The 20,367-nt window shown below is 45.6% G+C and overlaps 1 protein-coding gene across 6 annotated transcripts in view; it reads left to right on the forward strand.

The window, feature by feature from the left end:
• Nucleotides 1–20,367, forward strand: part of SH3PXD2A (SH3 and PX domains 2A) — a 310,946-nt gene that overhangs the window by 56,512 nt on the left and 234,067 nt on the right. The window lies entirely within an intron of this gene.

Below are 20,367 nucleotides of genomic sequence, written 5' to 3' on the forward strand. Positions count from 1 at the left end.
ATTACTGTGGTGTACAGTTGGTTTGATTACAGAATGGGGGAAACTTTGATCTCTATCGGAAACTTGGTGGCATAAGGCTGTGTCTGTTGAGAATTTACAATAGTTCTCTTGCAGTAGTTGTGGTCATTTAAATTGCTGGATGAGAGCTTCAGGGATGTGTTGCAATAGACCGTGTTAGACCTAGGCTTGCTACACATGGATTAATACTCTCTCAGCCTTTTTGATTTTTTAAAAAGCTGACAAGTGTGTGTTCCTTCACAGTCCATTTAGGGATGTCCACTTGTAAGCAGCAGCAGCAGCAGCAGGCAAGGGCCCATTCCTTCACAGACCATTTAAGGACATCCATTGCAAAGCAGCTGTCCAACACTGAGAATAAAGTGCAGACTGCTTTTGTGAATGGAAATCTCCGTCTATTGGTATCTCTAATTGATGTGTTTTACATTTTCTGTAGCCAGCTTTATGACCCAAATCCATGGGGTATATTAAAACACAGGACAGTAACTGCCAAGAGGGAAGACATGCTTGCCAATAAGGACAAAGGGCACTTCTTGTCAACAGGGGAAATAGTACTTACTAATCGGCTACACTGGACAGTGGTTACCAATATGGAAATCAATAGGAAACACTGGGCAGTCACTACCAATTGAGAAACCACACTTGCCTGTAGGATCACAGAACAGCACTTGTCTTGTGTTTTAGAATATCCTCAAATCTATGGTTTCTTAAATGGGTAGCATTAATTTGAATACAGCCAGAAAGCGCAAATTTCTAACCTTCTCTGCATTTCCTCCTATTATCCCTCCTATGTGGAAGCAATCAAACTGACATGAAGATGGAATATCTGAGTCACTTGGTTCCTCTGCATTTGAGGTTGAGCTTCTAGGCTGATAAGAGCAACTTTTCAAAGTAATTGGCTCATGAAGTGCAGCTGTCTCAGTTCCAAAGCTGTTTTCTTTATTCTTTTCTTGTTTGTGTGTGTTAAAACGTCAGCTATTTTTCTCCCATGTCTGTGTTCTTATAAGTCTCCCGGACTTTCCTGTTAGGTTTGAAAGTTCCCATCAAGCTAAAGTTATCAATGGGGTTAGTGTGTTGGACAGGAAATGATGTCTCCAATCAGGGGAGAAGGAGTCTTGAAAGGTCCCATTGATAAGTGGGCGGGGAGGAGGGGCTTAGCATCAGTAGAAAACATCTGCCAAACAACATGCGTTCTTCTCCCACTCCCACTTTAAAACATCGTAAGAAAGCAAAAAAATAAGAAAATTTAGAAAATCCAAAAACTTTTTACAGTATTTGAATTCTTTTGTCTCTGGACACTTTAGATCCTTTTGTTTGTTATGTTGTTTCAGAGGATGTTGGCACAAGGAACTGCAGAATTCCCAAAAGAGTTTTAAGCCATATCTGTCCAACGTTGCATATATGCAACAGGGATCCAATGTGTACACCTGTGAGCTGGGTGGGAATGGGTTAATGGGAGACACTTACTTTCAGGATATGTTAGAGAGGTGTATATTTACTTAAATATATGATTTCTATTATTTAAGGCATTTTATCCTGCCTTCCTACAAGTTGCTCAAGGTGCCTTGCCACAATATCATTGAAAAGAATACAGACACAGAGAATACTCCATACAGTCAATAATAACAAAATGTGTTATTGATTAATGTGTAGTGCCATAAGGGCAATCTATAGCATGTCATCTTGTTTCCTTCTTTGTATCATCATCATCATCCCGCCTTTCCCCCTTCCAGAGCCACCACTTTAAAACTTATCTCTTTGTCCAGTTACAGAGATTTCTAGGTACTGAGTGATAGGGTTAATACCCAGGACTATAAGAGGAAAGTCCACCATCTGGCTGCCTCTTTTGCAAATCAGTTCTCCAGGGACTTCTGGTAAATCGATATTCCCTCAGTGATCCAATGTGTACTTGCCTCTAAGATCCAATGTCTTTCCTTTTTGCACTGCTGGGGGAAAAAATGCAGCATCTCCAGTATGGTCCCTATTACTCCCCTATCCTGGCTCTTGTGGCTCACTCTTCACTCTCTTACGTATCCACTCTAATCCCACCTTTCCCCTGCATTGCTCCTCTGAAGTTCCTTTTGCAATGGAAGTGGTACAGTGACCTTCCTCTGTTTGTTTCTCTCTCTGGTTTTGTAGAGTTCCTTTGCCTGTGAATCCTGTAGAAAGCTGGCCCAAACCTTCCTATTTCAGAGAGTTTTAAAACATTTCTACTGAGGACCAATCCTATTAAACTTTCCAGCACTGTTGCAGCTGTGACAGCAAGGCATGTGCTGCATCCTGTGGTGGGAGGGCAGTCACAGAGGCCTCCTCAAGATAAGGGAACATTTGTTCCCTTTCTTCAGGGGACTGCATTGCGACTGCATCAGTACTGGAAAGTTGGATAGGATTGGACCCTGTGTCTTCATTGTTGGTTTACGTTTAGCATGTCATTCATTTTTTATAGGAAAGGGCTGTGGGTCAGTGGTAGAATGTATGCTTTACTTGTGAAAGACACCAGGTTCAACCCCTTGTATCTCCAACTAGGGCAGAGGAAAAATTCCTGTCTGAAATTCTGGAGAGCCACTGCCAGGCTGCATTGGCAATCAGAGGCATAACTAGGGTGGAGCCTGAGGAGCACCTGCCCCAGACGCTATACCAAGGGGGGCACAAAGCCACCAGCACCTCCTAGGAGAACTCAGAAGTGACTGCTGTGCACCAGTTGCCAGTGACTGCCATGCATCAGTTCTCCCAAAGGAGGAAGCACTCTCTGCGGCAGCTTCATGCCCCCATTCCTTCTCCTGTGGAGGCTCCCCCTCAAAGGGAGCACCCCTTCAAAGAGGAACCTCCACAGGAGGAACGGGGGTGCGAAGCTGCCAGCTCCTCCTCCTCCTCTGCAGACGCGTGTGGCCTCTGGGAACCAAGTGCCTCTGGGAACTAAGTGCCAGGTAAGGCACAAGAGTTTAGCATCTGGGCGAGGAGAAGGCAAGGAGACCTCTGAGTTTTGGAGAAGGAGAGGAGGAGGAGCAGGAGGAGGAGGTAAGTGTACTCATTCTAACGCTTTGTCTTTCTAACTCCCTGTCTTCTAACCTTAATCTTACCTTTAAAGCAACCTTAAATCAAAATTGAAAGTTAGCACCTAAGGGAGGTACATAGGGCTACTCGTGAGCAGGAGCAGAGTCCTACTCGTGAGTAAGAGCAGAGTCCTACTCGTGAGTAAGAGCCCAAGGGTCAGGCATTTAAATCAAAGTTGAAAGTTAGCTGCACCTAAGGTAGCACCTAATCGAAGGAAGGGAGGAGGATAAAGTGGAAAGCAGGTTTTTCTACTTGTTTAAATTAAACCTATACTTAACCCAGGTTAAACCTAATCTAAGTTAGAACATAACCTAAACAGGTCAGTAAATTGGGACACAGGATCTAGAGAGCAATAAATAATTAAACAAACCCAAATAAAAACTAGCTTGAGGTTACAAAAACAGTCCAGCCTAAGAGAACAGAACTAGGAGGGAAAGGACCTAGGAAGGGCCAATTCCCAACCCATTAAGAGCCCCATTAGGCTAATCCAAGCAGTCCATTCAGGAGCCTGCAGAGTCACGCCCATCAGCAGCCATTTGCCTTCCTGAGCTTTTGTAAACTCACCTGTAAACTCATCTGGGCGAGTTCAGCAGCAGGGCGAGGAGGCCAGGGCCCCATACACTGCCCTTCCTCTTCCCTTGAGAAGAGGGCTGCTATCCAGTGTACGGTTTTTAAAAGGACCCATAAATAAAACAACAACAACAAAAAAGCTATGCAGTCAGACAGCCAGCAGCAGGGTGGGGGCTATCCAGTGTTCTGCATCGAGTGCCACATGTATGATTATATGCCTCTGGGGCATAAGTCATGGGTGTGTCCTCGGTGCAAGGAGCTCCAGGCTCTCAGGGAACGCGTCCGCTCCCTTGAAGCCTTGGTGGCCGACCTGGAGAAGCGCAGGCAGCCAGAGGAGGACCGTGGGGAGACTTCCGGGGACGATCAGGCTTCGTCCCAACCTCAGGCGTGCAGCTCCTCGGCTGCCCGGGTGGGAAGTCTCGGGACTGGAGGACGTCATCCTGGAGAGGAGGGAAACAATCCCCTAGGGGGGATCCCTTCTCCAGGGGATGGGCCCGTATCCGAGCGCACTCGGGATACTCCTCGGTGGGAGGGGGGTCGGGGGCTTCTTGTAGTGGGGGATTCGATTATTAGAAACATAGAGAGGGGGGTTTGCGACGGATGTGAGGACCGCATGGTGACTTGCCTGCCTGGTGCGAAGGTTGCGGACATCACTTCTCGTCTAGACAGGCTAGTAGACAGTGCTGGGGGAGAGGTAGCTTCTGTGGTGCATGTCGGCACCAACGACATGGGCAAGTGTAGCTGGGAGGTCCTGGAGGCCAAATTTAGGCTTTTAGGCAGGAAGCTGAAAGCCAGGACCTCAAAGGTAGCGTTCTCTGAAGTGCTACCTGTTCCACGCGCAGGGCCAGCTAGGCAGGCGGAGATCAGGGGTCTCAATGCGTGGATGAGACGGTGGTGTAGGGAGGAGGGGTTTAGATTCGTTAGGCACTGGGGAACGTTTTGGGACAAGCGGGGCCTGTACAAGAGGGACGGGCTCCATTTGAACCAGAATGGAACCAGACTGCTGGCGCATAACATTAAAAAGGTGGCAGAGCAGCTTTTAAACTGATCCCTGGGGGAAGGCCGACAGGAGCCGAGGGGCATCCGGTTCGGGACTCCTCATCCCTATGGGATGAGGATGGGGAGGTTAGAGAACAACAAGACAAAGGCAGGGTAGGAGAAGAAATTGGGAAAGGTAGGGTGATGGGATGTGATAGACGGTTTGGCACAATGAGAGGATGCGGGGACAAAGGAGCGAATAAGCAGCCCATCCTGGGGCATTCCGTGTATAAATGCTTTTATGCGAATGCCCGAAGTCTACGAGCAAAGGTGGGAGAACTGGAATGTCTGGTGACAAGGGAAAATATTGACATAGCGGGCATAACGGAAACCTGGTGGAATGCGGAGAATCAGTGGGATACCACAATCCCGGGCTATAAACTCTACAGGAGGGACAGGCAGGGGCGTGTTGGAGGTGGGGTGGCCCTTTATGTTAAGGAAGGGATAGAATCCAGCAAAGTAGAGATTGAAGGTGGGTCCGACTCCACTGTAGAATCTCTGTGGGTTAAATTACCAGGCTTGTGCAGCAATGTAATACTGGGGGCGTGCTATCGTCCTCCAGACCAGAAATCTGATGGGGACCTTGAAATGAGGAAACAGATCAGGGAGGTGACAAGGAAGGACAGGGTTGTAATCATGGGGGACTTCAATTATCCTCATATTGACTGGGTCAATTTGTGTTCTGGTCACGATAAGGAAACCGGATTTCTTGACGTGCTAAATGACTGTGGCTTAGATCAGCTAGTCAAGGAGCCCACTAGAGGACAGGTGACTCTGGATTTAATTTTGTGCAGTACGCAGGACCTGGTTAGAGATGTAAACGTTACTGAGCCATTGGGGAACAGTGATCATGCTGCGATCCGTTTTGACGTGCACGTTGGGGGAAGAATACCAGGCAAATCTCTAACAAAAACCCTTGACTTCCGACGGGCGGACTTCCCTCAAATGAGGAGGCTGGTTAGAAGGAGGTTGAAAGGGAGGGTAAAAAGAGTCCAGTCTCTCCAGAGTGCATGGAGGCTGCTTAAAACAACAGTAATAGAGGCCCAGCAGAGGTGTATACCGCAAAGAAAGAAGGGTTCCACTAAATCCAGGAGAGTGCCCGCATGGCTAACCAGCCAAGTTAGAGAGGCTGTGAAGGGCAAGGAAGCTTCCTTCCGTAAATGGAAGTCTTGCCCTAATGAAGAGAATAAAAAGGAACATAAACTGTGGCAAAAGAAATGTAAGAAGGTGATAGGGGAGGCCAAGCGAGACTATGAGGAACGCATGGCCAGCAACATTAAGGGGAATAATAAAAGCTTCTTCAAATATGTTAGAAGCAGGAAACCCGCCAGAGAAGCGGTTGGCCCTCTGGATGGTGAGGGAGGGAAAGGGGAGATAAAAGGAGACTTAGAGATGGCAGAGAAATTAAATGAGTTCTTTGCATCTGTCTTCACGGCAGAAGACCTCGGGCAGATACCGCTGCCCGAACGGCCCCTCCTAACCGAGGAGTTAAGTCAGATAGAGGTTAAAAGAGAAGATGTTTCAGACCTCATTGATAAATTAAAGATCAATAAGTCACCGGGCCCTGATGGCATACACCCAAGGGTTATTAAGGAATTGAAGAATGAAGTTGCTGATCTCTTGACTAAGGTATGCAACTTGTCCCTCAAAACGGCCACGGTGCCAGAAGATTGGAGGATAGCAAATGTCACGCCTATTTTTAAAAAGGGAAAGAGGGGGGACCCGGGAAACTATAGGCCGGTCAGCCTAACATCCATACCGGGTAAGATGGTGGAATGCCTCATCAAAGATAGGATCTCAAAACACATAGACGAACAGGCCTTGCTGAGGGAGAGTCAGCATGGCTTCTGTAAGGGTAAGTCTTGCCTCACGAACCTTATAGAATTCTTTGAAAAGGTCAACAGGCATGTGGATGCGGGAGAACCCGTGGACATTATATATCTGGACTTTCAGAAGGCATTTGACACGGTCCCTCACCAAAGGCTACTGAAAAAACTCCACAGTCAGGGAATTAGAGGACAGGTCCTCTCGTGGATTGAGAACTGGTTGGAGGCCAGGAAGCAGAGAGTGGGTGTCAATGGGCAATTTTCACAATGGAGAGAGGTGAAAAGCGGTGTGCCCCAAGGATCTGTCCTGGGACCGGTGCTTTTCAACCTCTTCATAAATGACCTGGAGACAGGGTTGAGCAGTGAAGTGGCTAAGTTTGCAGACGACACCAAACTTTTCCGAGTGGTAAAGACCAGAAGTGATTGTGAGGAGCTCCAGAAGGATCTCTCCAGACTGGCAGAATGGGCAGCAAAATGGCAGATGCGCTTCAATGTCAGTAAGTGTAAAGTCATGCACATTGGGGCAAAAAATCAAAACTTTAGATATAGGCTGATGGGTTCTGAGCTGTCTGTGACAGATCAGGAGAGAGATCTTGGGGTGGTGGTGGACAGGTCGATGAAAGTGTCGACCCAATGTGCGGCGGCAGTGAAGAAGGCCAATTCTATGCTTGGGATCATTAGGAAGGGTATTGAGAACAAAACGGCTAATATTATAATGCCGTTGTACAAATCGATGGTAAGGCCACACCTGGAGTATTGTGTCCCGTTCTGGTCGCCGCATCTCAAAAAAGACATAGTGGAAATGGAAAAGGTGCAAAAGAGAGCGACTAAGATGATTACGGGGCTGGGGCACCTTCCTTATGAGGAAAGGCTACGGCGTTTGGGCCTCTTCAGCCTAGAAAAGAGACGCTTGAGGGGGGACATGATTGAGACATACAAAATTATGCAGGGGATGGACAGAGTGGATAGGGAGATGCTCTTTACACTCTCACATAATACCAGAACCAGGGGACATCCACTAAAATTGAGTGTTGGGCGGGTTAGGACAGACAAAAGAAAATATTTCTTTACTCAGCGCGTGGTCAGTCTGTGGAACTCCTTGCCACAGGATGTGGTGCTGGCGTCTAGCCTAGACGCCTTTAAAAGGGGATTGGACGAGTTTCTGGAGGAAAAATCCATTATGGGGTACAAGCCATGATGTGTATGCGCAACCTCCTGATTTTAGGAATGGGTTAAGTCAGAATGCCAGATGTAGGGGAGAGCACCAGGACGAGGTCTCTTGTTATCTGGTGTGCTCCCTGGGGCATTTGGTGGGCCGCTGTGAGATACAGGAAGCTGGACTAGATGGGCCTATGGCCTGATCCAGTGGGGCTGTTCTTATGTTCTTATGTTCTTATGTTCTCCTCCTCCAGAGAGAACCTGGAAGTGACGTCACAGTTTACGTGACATTGTGACATCCCTGCTCCATGTGCTGGGACGTCTAATTATGCCTCTGTTGGCAATACAGATCATGATGAATCAGTGGTCTGACTCAGTACAGGTGTGTGTCACTTAATGATGGGGATATGGTTTCTGGTCATGGTTGTTATGTGATGAGGTCATTAAGCGAACATCCAGCCCAATCCAGTGCCTTTTGCTTAAACAGACACTCCCTTTCAGAAACTAGCTGGCTGCCCAGGCTACTGGAGATAGATTGCCTCTTCTTTGCGTTACGAGCCTCTTTATTGTGCTTTGACCACAGTTGTATAGGCAGTCTGTCGTTAAGCGGACCGTTATTATTATTATTAACAGTATTTATATACCGCTTTTCAACTAAAGTTCACAAGTTGTTAAAGTTGTTAAGTGATGCTCACTTGTATAATTCAGCTTCTAATGATTCTAGACTGGGGCCTCTGGTTATGTTCTGCTGCAAGCCATCTGGAGTCTTATAAGAAAAGAAGTATAGTAACAAGTAATATTATTTCTTATGACAAGAAAATAACAGTATTAATGCAGATGGCAATTATATACCCTGCCTCACTGCTCCGTCAGTCTGCTATCTCACACTTTCTCACACACATATATTTGGTGCAAAATACTGAGGGGTATTTTTAGGAAAGGACCGCTGTGGACAGGACCAGTTGTGATAATGTGGGAATTGCTTCTTGCTCATGGAGCAATGACAACATACTAGTTCTTCAGTGTGTGATGGGATAATGTTGGAAATTGCCAAATTTGATCTCACTGGTGGGTGTGTTTTTTTTTTTGCTTTTAAGTAGCCAGGGTGCAGCCTTTGGCTGAAGTTTTATGTGTCGGTGACACACTGAATGTTTGAACATTGCAAGACGTAGAGGGAGCATGTGTGTCTGTTTTACTGTGCGGAGCTTGCATCATTATTTCCCATGCTGAACTTGGTGCTCTTCCATTTCCGTGGGAGCTGCATCCGTTGTGTTGGGCCTATTTCAAATGGCCTGGAGTGGGGAGGAGAGAAGACTGGGGAGAGCCAACTGAAGAGACTGAATAGCAGTGATGGAGGAAGCCTGCATGTACAAACTCAGTGCAAAGTTTTTCAAATATACATCAATGCTTTGTAGTATTAAAATTGGTCAGTGTGATGGCAGAGCTACTTCCTATAATCAACCATAAGGCAAGAAGAAAGGAAAAGAGTTCTGTACTTTGCTGAAGAAATGAGATGAAAGGTACTCCATTGGGGTAGCCTCTATTGTACATGGGCAGGAACTGTCACAAGCCCATCTGTGATTACTTACTCTTGATCTCTAGGTAAAGCAAGATGTGTCTAGCTACTGTGAACTCTACCACCAATGATGTTTACTTTTATTAACCATGTAAACCATGAAGCACCACACTGTTGCTGGCAATAGTTACAACTATCAAAGCACATGGAAAAAACGTATCCATGACAAAATGTGATCATGGATTGGTGCCTGTGTGTGACAGCCTTTTGGAAACTTCTAGATTTTTGAAAAAACACTAAAAGAGTTCTAACCTCGTCCCTGAGAAAGGGATTGCACTATAAATTAGATTTATATCTCACTTTTACAGCCCAGTCCTATGCTTCCCCCATCACCACCAACACAACTGTGTCAAAACAGCTCACATTGTGTCCTGCAGGGGGAGCAGTCCCAGAGATTTCCTCTGGGTAAGGGAACATTTGTTCCCTTACCCAGGGGGTAAGCCTCCATGGCAGGAAGAGGTCTACTCGAATTGCTGGCACAGGCCTGCATGGAAGGATCTAGGTCACAGGATCGGGTCCCAGTTTGGATTTGGTGGCTGCCACTGCCTCCGAACTTGCCCCCTTGCCAGACCCAGTATGCCCACCTCCCTGCCCCATTGCTTCTCCATTCTGTCCTCCCCCACTCTGTTCCGCCTCTCCCGCCAACTTACTTGGGTCAGTGGGCTGGTGCAGTGCTCCTGCCATGCACAAGGCCATAGCATTCTAGCAGTATACAGCTTTGCGTGCTGCTGGAGATCCTTTTGTGGACAGTCTTCATGGATAGCCCCACATAGAGCACGCTACAATCATCAAGTCATGATGTCACCAGTGCATGGATCTCTGGTCTGAACAACTCAGCTATGGATGCGGCTGGTGCATCAGCCTAAGCTGGGCAAAGGTCCTCCTGGCCACTGCTGCCATCTGAGCATTCAGGAGCAGCAGAGAATCTAGGAAGGACCAGCTGCAAATCTGCTCCTGCAGAGGGAGTGCAACTCCATTCAGAACAGGTTGCACTCCCTCACTCGCGTGAAGGACTGAGCCAAGAGGACTCTGTTTCACTTACTGTTGTACTCTCTATTCTCTGCTCTTCAGTTTAGAAGTGTTCTAATGTATCAGGGGCCAAAGCAAGTAAGAGCGAGTAGGTACTTGTCTGCTGGAAGTGCCATCAGAGCAGATGAACCATTTTGACTGGCATCTCAGCTGCATCCAAGGGAACTCTCACCAGAGCGAATATTAAGCCACCTCTGGTATTAATTCTTATTAAACAGTTTCACCTAGTGCTTCTAAACTAGTTTCACCTAGTTTCCTAAAACAGTTTCACCTAGTGCTTATTAAACAGTTTCACCTAGTGCTTCTATCCCCAGTGCTGATTTTATGACTTGTCTGTATATGGAATTGAGTGGAATTCTTTATTCCCTTAATTTGCCCCTCAGACAGCATTTACAATGCCAATGAAACAAAAATACCACCAATGTTATTCCTTGACCACAGATGATATTTTTTCATAGTGGCATTTGATACATTAGATCATAACATGTTGCTGGGTTGTGGCGGGGGAAGTGTGTGTGCCACATTTTGGGCGCGACTTCTTTAACATGCATTCCATAACTACGCAGTGTATGCAATGAAGGCGCCTTCCTATGCCAACCTGACAGTGCAGGAGGAATTTTAGGTAGGCAGAAATGAAATGTAACCACTCAGCACATTATCCCTTGTTGACATTTTGACCACAAAGACCCATCTGAAATATCCGAATATTGCAAAGGCAAATAAATGAAGCTGTCTTGTTACCCACTCTGTCTGTGTGTTCATTTGCAGAAAATGACCTTTCAGATTCAGCCTGCTGATACAAGTGAGTTTTCTTTAAAGTGGCAAAGAGAGGCCATTCACTCACAACCTCTTCGAATGTTTGGAAAAATAAAGAGGTTTATGGGTTGTGGGGAGGGGTTCAAGTGCTCAAGGGCTTTTCGGAGGATGAATATGAAACTTCTCACAAACTGTGCATGTTGTTCCTAAGATAGCCTTGATTATTTATGGAGGACTGATGAACAGCTGAGCGCTGAAGGATAAATTCAACAAAAATGTGACCATAAAATCTATAATTGCTTGCTGGGATACTGCTCTTTTTACCCCAGTCAGATGGGAAGAATACTACAACACCATCCTCTTGCTGTTGCTATGAGGTTTAAAAAACCTCTGTACTACAGTTACCAAAACTACTATTGATAGCTTAAAAAACACTTTTCAACATGTTTTGCCATCTTAATCTGCATTGCTGTAGCAACTCTGAGACATAGACCAGGATTCTTGGTTTACAGATGAAGGAACTGTAACTAACAGCCCAATCCTATCCATTGCCCCACTCCCACCACTGATGCAGCTTAGCAGAAATGGTACTGTATCTTATAATGTGGGCTAGCTGAAAGAAAGAAATTAGTGCTTGTTTGTGACTTAATGCAGTTGCTTTCAGAGTGTGTTCTTCAGAGTTCCTTGGAGGCTTATCAGTGATTTTTCAGTAAGAAGATCAGTAATGGTGGACAGCCTTTCCTGAAAAGACAACTTGCTCATCACTTGCAACCCATGTTCCTCTGCAAGACAATGTAGGAGATATTTAGGGCAGGCAGTCATATCATGCGGGGCAAGGGTGAAGCTCAGCAGACTTGACCACTGTACACTAGGACATGCCCTGGAATCCTCTTCAATGTATTGGGATTCTGTAGAACAGTGCTTTTCACACATTTAGCACCAGGACCCACTTTTTAGAATGAGAATCTTGTCAGGACTCACCAGAAGTGACATCATTACCGGAAGTGACGTCATCAAGCAGGACATTTTTGACAATCCTAGGCTGAATCCTACCTGCACTTACCCAGAGTTAAGTCCCATTTACTTTCATTGTTAAAAGAACATACATAGTAGTTTGTTAAAAGTATAGGTCTGCAACATTTACATAAGAACATAAGAACAGCCCCACTGGATCAGGCCATAGGCCCATCTAGTCCAGCTTCCTGTATCTCACAGCAGCCCACCAAATGCCCCAGGGAGCACACCAGATAACAAGAGACCTCATCTGCAAACTTAGCCACTTCACTGCTCAACCCTGTCTCCAGGTCATTTATGAAGAGGTTGAAAAGCACCGGTCCCAGGACAGATCCTTGGGGCCAGATTTCCCCAAATGCAGTCATATACCATAGTAGCATCAAGTCTAATATTTAAAAATAAAATAATGAAGTGAATGGGGACCCACCTGAAATTGGCTCACGACCCACCTTGTGGGTTCCGACCCACAGTTTGAGAAACACTGCTATCGAAGTCATTAAGGGGTTCCTTTGTAGATGAACCAATATGGAAGGGTTTCCTGCAGGTAATAACTCATTTAAAGGTTATATATGTGATGCTTTTATTGTTCTTCAGACATTCGAAGAGACATTGGATCTTGTGTCTTCCAGTGTATCTGTCTGTTCTGTGGTTGCCAATACACACTCATCAACTTGGCTGTAGCCATCCCAGGTCACAACCTGAGGTGCGAGATGTGTGGGCAGCAAGACTATTATCTGTCTCATTGTTACTTTTCACACTTACATTGCCTTTTGTTCAAAGCTCTGTTGTATCTTAGGCAATATCTGTACTTGCTGACTTGTTCCAAGTGCCTAGATTGCCCACAAGAATGCACAAACACCTTCCTAGATCGTGTCCTACGTTTTGGTCAGTCAGCCAAATGTATGCTCTGGGAATGCTGAGACAGCAGTGGCCGTGTTGTGCACAAATATACCAAGTTGAGTAAGTTGGGAGGTTAAATGAGCAAGTTGGGAAAGAGGCATCATCTTTTTATATCCTAAAGGGCAGAAAAGGCCAGAAGGGCACAGGAATTTCAGGCTACAAGGAGCTCACAACAGATTCCATAGACGTGCCAGCAGCACTGAACAAATGTTGACTTCAGTGGGAGATTCACATCAGCACATGTTTTGTTTTACTGTAAGAGTTAAAAGCAACTCTCTCTAATCCTTAGCACACTAAGGGAGCAATCCTAACCCCTTATGTCAATGCTTTTCAGCACTGACATAAGGGCAGTGCAGCTCTGAGGTAAGGGAACAAACATTCCCTTACTTTGAGGAGGCCTCCATGAGTGACACCCAACTGCAGGATGCAGCACATGTCCCATTGGCACTGCTATGCTAGTGCTAGAAAGCACTGACATAAGAGGTTAGGATTGCGCCCTAACAGAGTAGCTATCCTCAGCCATCCATCAATCCTGTATGGATGATGAAAATACTGGGAATGTATGCATTCTCCTGAGCTCTCAAAGCCCTTCATTTACATTCTCCCATATGAGCTCTCCCCAAAACATAGATGGGTCCTTGCTCTCAGTGCTTTGTCCTTTACTGGCGGCAGTGAGGACAAAGGCTTTTTTTCTGTGCTGATGCCCTTTCTGTTGGAGCAGCGGCACTTGGACTTTTAGAAAAACATTTGACTAACTCAGCAGTTTTAAAGCTAATTTAATAATCTGGCTTGGATCTGTTTTAGATTAACATTTTTCATTGTTAAGTTTCTTTCAAATTCATTTTAATTTTTTTTGGTAGAAATTTTTATGTGCTTCTTTGGGGGGGCATTTTAGACCAACAGGTTTGAAAATTTTACTTGATATTACTTAGGCATGGATTCTGGCCTATCAGTACTGTCTGAATCTGGCTTATCAGACAGGCTCCCCCCCCCCCAGCCTAATTTGTTCAAGAAGATTGTACATGAGCTTCTACAACAAACCCATTCCTGAAATTTTGTGTTTCTCACGCAAGAAACACAAGGTCATAAGTACCTTCACAATTATTTCTGCAGAAAGTGAGAATTTTTTTAAATAAGTGACAAGGTGTACCGTGCTGCTGATTGGGGGCTCACAGCCCCCAATGACTCTCCTGCAAACTCCTGTGGCACACCTGCAGACCTTTTGTGGCATAGCAATGTGCCATGGCACACTGGTTGAAAATCACTGTTCTAGGCTATTGCTACACTCTTCTCCACTTTTTCTCCTTTCTGTCTTTCTCAGATGGTAGCAGGAGTGGGAAGAGAAGGTGGCCAGGACTGAGAGCCAGGCCAGGAGAAGCAGGAGCCTGCATAGGGAAGGAAACTGGGCAACAGGGGCAATGCAGTGCTTCAAGTGTGTGCAGGGAAGGGGCTTGGGCTTTCTGTGGCATCCAAGGGAATATAGTTTATAGTCACTTAAGAACTAGGGCCACACTGTGAAGGATTTCACTCCACCTCAGCAAATTCCTGTTTGATCTGAAAGTGACAGCTGACAAAAGCACTATGGCATCAAACATGAAAGGCATGGCAAAAAAACCCTTTTCTCATGTGTCAGTTCAAATGGGTGCAGTTTCTCCATGCTGGCTTTGCACATTCCTGGTGAGCATTGGTTCTGGAGATACTGTTGGGCCAATGTGCAGAGTAGGAAGCTCTTAAATCTTTATGAACCCTAGGACAGTGCTTTTCAGCAACCTTTACTGAGGGGCTGTGGCATTGAAATTAGCCCCTCACCGACATTTGACAGAGAGAAAGGGAGATTTTGCATGGTGGTGCAATGTAGCCAGCCCAGAGGGAGGAACTGGCGGCCACATCCAGTGACTCACTTCTGAGGTGGGTTGCAAAGGAAAAGCAAGATGCAACAGGAAGTAATGAAAGGTTTTAAGCATTCTGGGAGGTGTCAGAGCACTGGCTTTTTAAGACATTGGAAGTGGAAATGTACCAGTCACAGTGTTTTTCTTCTGCTTGGAGTTCCTTTTTGCCTTGGAGGCGCTCAAGTTATAAATGTATAACTGCTCCACCGAGGCTCTTCAGGGACTTCTATACCCCTGATGCCTCTAAATGGAGATGCCAAGGAATGAAACTTGCAAAACATATGCTATGTCACTCAGTTATAGCTAACTCAAGTGAGAATTAGGGTTGCTTCCTTTTTTCTTGAAAAAAAAAAATTCCACTTTTTCCTCATGTTCCACATTTTCTAGCATGAAGATACAGGGAGGAGAGAAGTTTCACCTTGTCAATACTGTTTGTCACACAGGTGTTAAGAGCATAGGAACCTTGACAGCCAGAAAAAAGGTAGAAAACACTAGGTAGAGTACAAAAAGGCATTTTATGTACAGAGGAACTTAATGTGATCTGATTGTAAATTGATCCACCAGTGTTAACAACAAATTTGTGTTCACTAGTACAAATTTGAAACTACAGGTTGAGTATCCCTTTCCTGGACTACTTGGGACAGAAGGTGTCTGGATTTTGGAATAATTGCATAAATATATTGAGAAATGCTTCCTTTTGTTCTTTTCACTTTACTCATATGGGTGTCTGCTGACCTCTTTACCATTTTTCAACAATGTCTGTACAGGTACACACCACAGAGCAGAGAACAGAATGTACAGCCTGTTTGTGGGAATGAGCATAAGGCCTTCTGGTGTTCACACTACAGGAAACAGGTTTTAAACAAAAATATCTGGATTTTGGAATAGTCTAGATTTCGGATGTCTGGATAAGGGGTAATCTACCTGTAGTACATTTCAGAAACTAGTCTTTTAAAAAATCATTTCAAAAAGGAGGGCCAAGACCTGTTAAATATGTCCTGTTGCATCCTTTAGCGTTGCTTTGAAGCATTGCTCTTCGACCATTGGATGGAAACAGAATGAAAACAGTGGCTCAAGGAGCACTTTTTATAGGCCTGTTTTCCTACAAATCATGCATTGTCTGTTCCCATGGACAAGATCACAAGTATGGTTACTTAGAAGAGTGCTTCTCAATCTTTTGAGCACCGTGATGCACTTCATTGGCTGCGTCAGCCACGTAGTGTCCCAGAATGCCTTGCGGTGCCACAGCCGGCACCAACGTGCAACTTTTTCATGACCCACCAAAAATTGGCTTGTGATCTACTGGTCATGACCCAATGTTTGGGAACTGCTGACTTAGAAGGAAGTCATGTTGCATTTTAGGAGGTGCGCTTAGAATTGTTGCATTCAAATAGCAAAAACTTCCCCACTTCTTGTAGTTTAAAATGTCTATTGCTTCTTCCAGCCACTAAATTATTGCAGTTGGCCCTTTGATGAGCCTCTTCTCCCAGCCCACTGACCTCTTTGACTACTTGTTTCCTTCTTATAGTCAGCGCCATCTCACCTTTCATTTAATTGAAACATTAATAGACTAATTATGCCTTTGCCAAGCAAGCAACTTTTTAAAATTAGTGCCCTTGTGGTTTAGCACAGGAATAAAGTGAAATTTCTTATAAAGAACGAAAACGGCAAAATGAGCTCTTGTACAAGGAAAGAACTGCATAGCAGGACATAATAATGGCAGTGTGACCAGGAAAAGGTAGGGCATGATCAGCCATGTCACTGTCTGAATGTGGCCACCACTAACAGGCACTTTCAAAGTGGTTGTTCTTATGTTTAATGGAGGGAGAGCAACAGTCACTGTCATCACCTCAGCATAGCACCTTTTCCAGTGATCGTTTGCTCTTTTGTGTCCCTTTGTGTCTTGTTTTAGATTGTGAACTCTTTGAGACAGGGAACTATCTTTTCATATATTTTACCATGTGAACAGCTTTGGGAACATATGATGATGATGATATTATCTTCCTCCCTCCCCCCCCCCACCCGTACAGCAAAAGTGCCAGTTTAGGCCAGACAGGCTGGCTGGTGCTACAATTGCATTCATTCAAAGTCAGATAAAAACCACCAGAAAGCCAGTCCTCAGAAAGATGGAAGGACAACCCAAAAAACTCTGGATTGCAACAATTTGACAGCAGTGTCGTCTGGCTTTTCTGTAATAAATGCATGAATGAATGATGTCCGTTCCAGAAGAATACAGCGGGTAAGGAAGCCGCTTTGGAGAGGGTGCCAGCATTGAATCGCTGAGTGTTTTGCAGCATGTGGCCTTAAAAAGGATCCACGTGAAAGCCTCTGCATCTGAAGACTCCAGGGGAAGTGCAGCTTCTGGCTCAGGCTCTGTGTGCAGCTCACATCAAGTTGTTGCCATGTGAGGCCTTGTTAGCAAGTGTTTACATATTAATGAGGAAGTATTTTTAGCACAGGGCAAAAAGACTGCTGAGAAGCTTCAGAATTTAAAATCTGCTGGTGTTTGTGAATGTGACTTCCAGGACTGCTCTGGATAATTCTTGAGAGGTAGATCTTGGGTAGAGACAATATTTTATGCAGAGATCAAAAGGTACACCTTCGAGAACACACTTTTGAAATCAGGGATGCTCTTTGATAGTCTGTTGGTAGTCAAATATTAAATTCAACTTGTGTATGGAGAACAAATTGCACTAAATAAAACACTCCAGCTTCTGCAACCAGAAAAAGCAAACGTCTGATATCATTGTAAAGTATTCTTCTCCAATAGATTCGCACACATTGTTCAAATATCTGTGATATCCTATTATAAACTTTTGCAGGTCAATGGGAAAAGGGAGCTCTGCAGACCAGGGACAGAGCAGGATGAATAAGTCTGTGGAGTCCAGAGTCCTGCCTCTAGCATCAGAAACTGTACATAGAGCACATTTGGAGACTTTAATACATCCTGTATTAAACACATTTTGAGTATCACTTTCACCGTACACTGAAATAAACTAGATGGCCTTTGAAGTGCCTGCTGGATACAGCTACACTCAGAGTGTATCCTTAACTGGAGATCCACAGGGACACAGCTGTCGCACTGGCCTTGAGTGTTGCAAACACTCCATAAGGCATGTTTGCAATGACTTGGTAGTAAGCTGTGCCATCTGGGAGGCCTATGCCACCCTGTTGATGTGGATCCACTGAAGCGGCCACTGGCAGACCTAAGAGATGCAACATGAGGGGGGCAACATGAGGGGGGGCAACATGAGGGGAGGGCAGTAGGAGGGTGGAAAGGAAGCAGGGAGGGGCATTTCTGGATGGGGGAGGGCAGAACAGGGCGAATCAGACCTGGAGAGGACAGGATCATCAAAGCAGGTCTCTAACCTATCCTAACCCCCTTCCTGGGCTTCCTGGCATTACACGGGGCTGTTCAGACTTGTGCCTGCTATTTAGCAGGAGCAGATCCAAGTAGCCCCATAGGGCAGACTGGGGCATTACTCAACATAAGGAGAAAAATATCCCCCATCCCTGCGGTTTTCAAACTCTCAGGGAGTTTGAGGACTGCAGTAAGTCTTTGCAGGGGAGAGGAGGGAGGCAGCGGGGGTGGGGGGAAAGCAGCGATGTGATCCCCAGGATCATGTCACTAAGAGGGGCTGCAGGGACTGGGATGTACTCACTAGCCCCTACAGCAGCCTTTCGGGTGTGCGGGGAACCCTGCGTGAGCGTCTGCAGCGCCCCCCAGCCTTCTAAAAGTGAAAGCAGAGCGCTTGTGCTCCACTTCTGGTTTTGTGGAAGTAGAGCGCGATCGCTCCACTTTCACTTTTGGAACGTCAGGGAGCCCTACAGACACTCGCGCAGGGCTACCTGCACCCTTGCAGGCTGCTGCAGGGACTCGTGAGTACATCCCAGTCCTTGCAGCCCTCCTTAGTGACTTCATCCTGGGATGCGTCGTTGTCTTCCCCCTGCCCCCGCCCCTTAAGGGGGCAGAGGCCAAGGCTGTCAGGCTGGGGCGTCGTGATGCCCCAGTTTGGATAGCTCTGCCCTGTCCCAAGGAGACCTCCGGTCTGCTCCAAAGCTATGCTGGACACAGAGGAGGCCATGCGGCCTCCGCTGTGCCAGTGCAACATAGGATTGTACTGTCAGTATAGTCACCTCAGAACTTTGCCATGACTCCTGTCATGAGAAGTTACTTTACCTTGATGGAGACTTTGTGTATCCAGTGGTAGTTTTGTTTACTTTACATAAATATTTGTTGTCAGTGCAGGAAACATGTGTTTTGTCCTGTATAAATTGCAGACATCCTTAGACAAGTTAAAATATCAGTGCTACAGTTTCTAAGATAGTCTTCTGTCCCAGTTCACAGAAATAATTGTCTAAAGTGCTTTTAGTGTCATGTCTTTAAAGATATCCCTCTGTGTCATACAACAGTTCAGAATGGACAAAAGGCTGTTACAAATTGGACAACACCGGTGCAGGAATGATTCTTATAAAGAGCCAATTGGGATGTAATAAGTTGTACCAGAATTTTGCTTTTGTATAAGAATCTACGCAGAAATATTGTAGAGCAAACCTGCACCTTTCCTTGGACTGATTCATAAGCAGAATCCTAGATTTTTACCAAGACTTATTCATAGGATTCACCTCCCTAAAAAATATATGGATGACCAATTCCCATACAGTGTTTTCACTTGTAGCCTCTCATGCAATCCTTTTCAAAAGCCAATCAGTGTACTCACAGTGCTATTTTGGAAGAGGCCCAGAGGCTAATTACATCAGATGGGAAATGAATGTATGTAGTTAGTGATCACAGGAGGATGGTGCCAGCCAGGGAATTAGGATGCTGTATTAACTCGTTCGTGGAGTGGTAAAAGTGCAAACACACCTCCAAGTCTCAGTCATTCACTGCTCTGCTCTGCTAACTACTGTGTGCTCAGTTATTTATGGTACCAGAAAATAGTGCAGAGCTGACGCCCACAGCCCTAAAGCACAATTCTGCTTTTGTATGGTCAATGCAGTCATTCACTTTTACGAAGGGTGCCGAGAAGGAGATGAGAGGTGCCTGTTGTGCTTGCATCCCTTGGCTTGTGATGAGAGAAGCTCTTTGCTTTCAGGAATATTCAGCATAGGGTTATGGGGAGTTTGTTTACATGCTTGCATTAAGTGCCAATGGGAAATTGCCCCAACAAGACTGAAAAAGTTACCAATGGTCCTGGCATTGATTGCTTGTCCCTACCTTTTCTAATCGGATGGTAGCACTTGCCAGCTGCTCCACTGTTATCAAGGGATCGCCTGCATGAACAAACTGGATGCCCAGTGTTTCTTCAAGCTGCTGCCGAGCACTGCCTGACTGTAATCTTGTAATTTTTTCCTGGTTTCTATGAGTGGGAGTGCCGTGCCTGTGTGATTTATTATTCTTGTGGGTGGGAAATAAATGCACAGCTGTGTAGAGGCGGAAGCCCCAAATGGTCCCAAGTTAAAACACTGTGTCTTCCACCTCTGCTGTAGAAGGTATCAGGCCCACCATACAGTCTTAGTAGAAAAGGAAAGGGAGCAGAAC

Source organism: Tiliqua scincoides, chromosome 3 (assembly GCF_035046505.1).
Source record: "Tiliqua scincoides isolate rTilSci1 chromosome 3, rTilSci1.hap2, whole genome shotgun sequence".
Taxonomy (NCBI): domain Eukaryota; kingdom Metazoa; phylum Chordata; class Lepidosauria; order Squamata; family Scincidae; genus Tiliqua; species Tiliqua scincoides.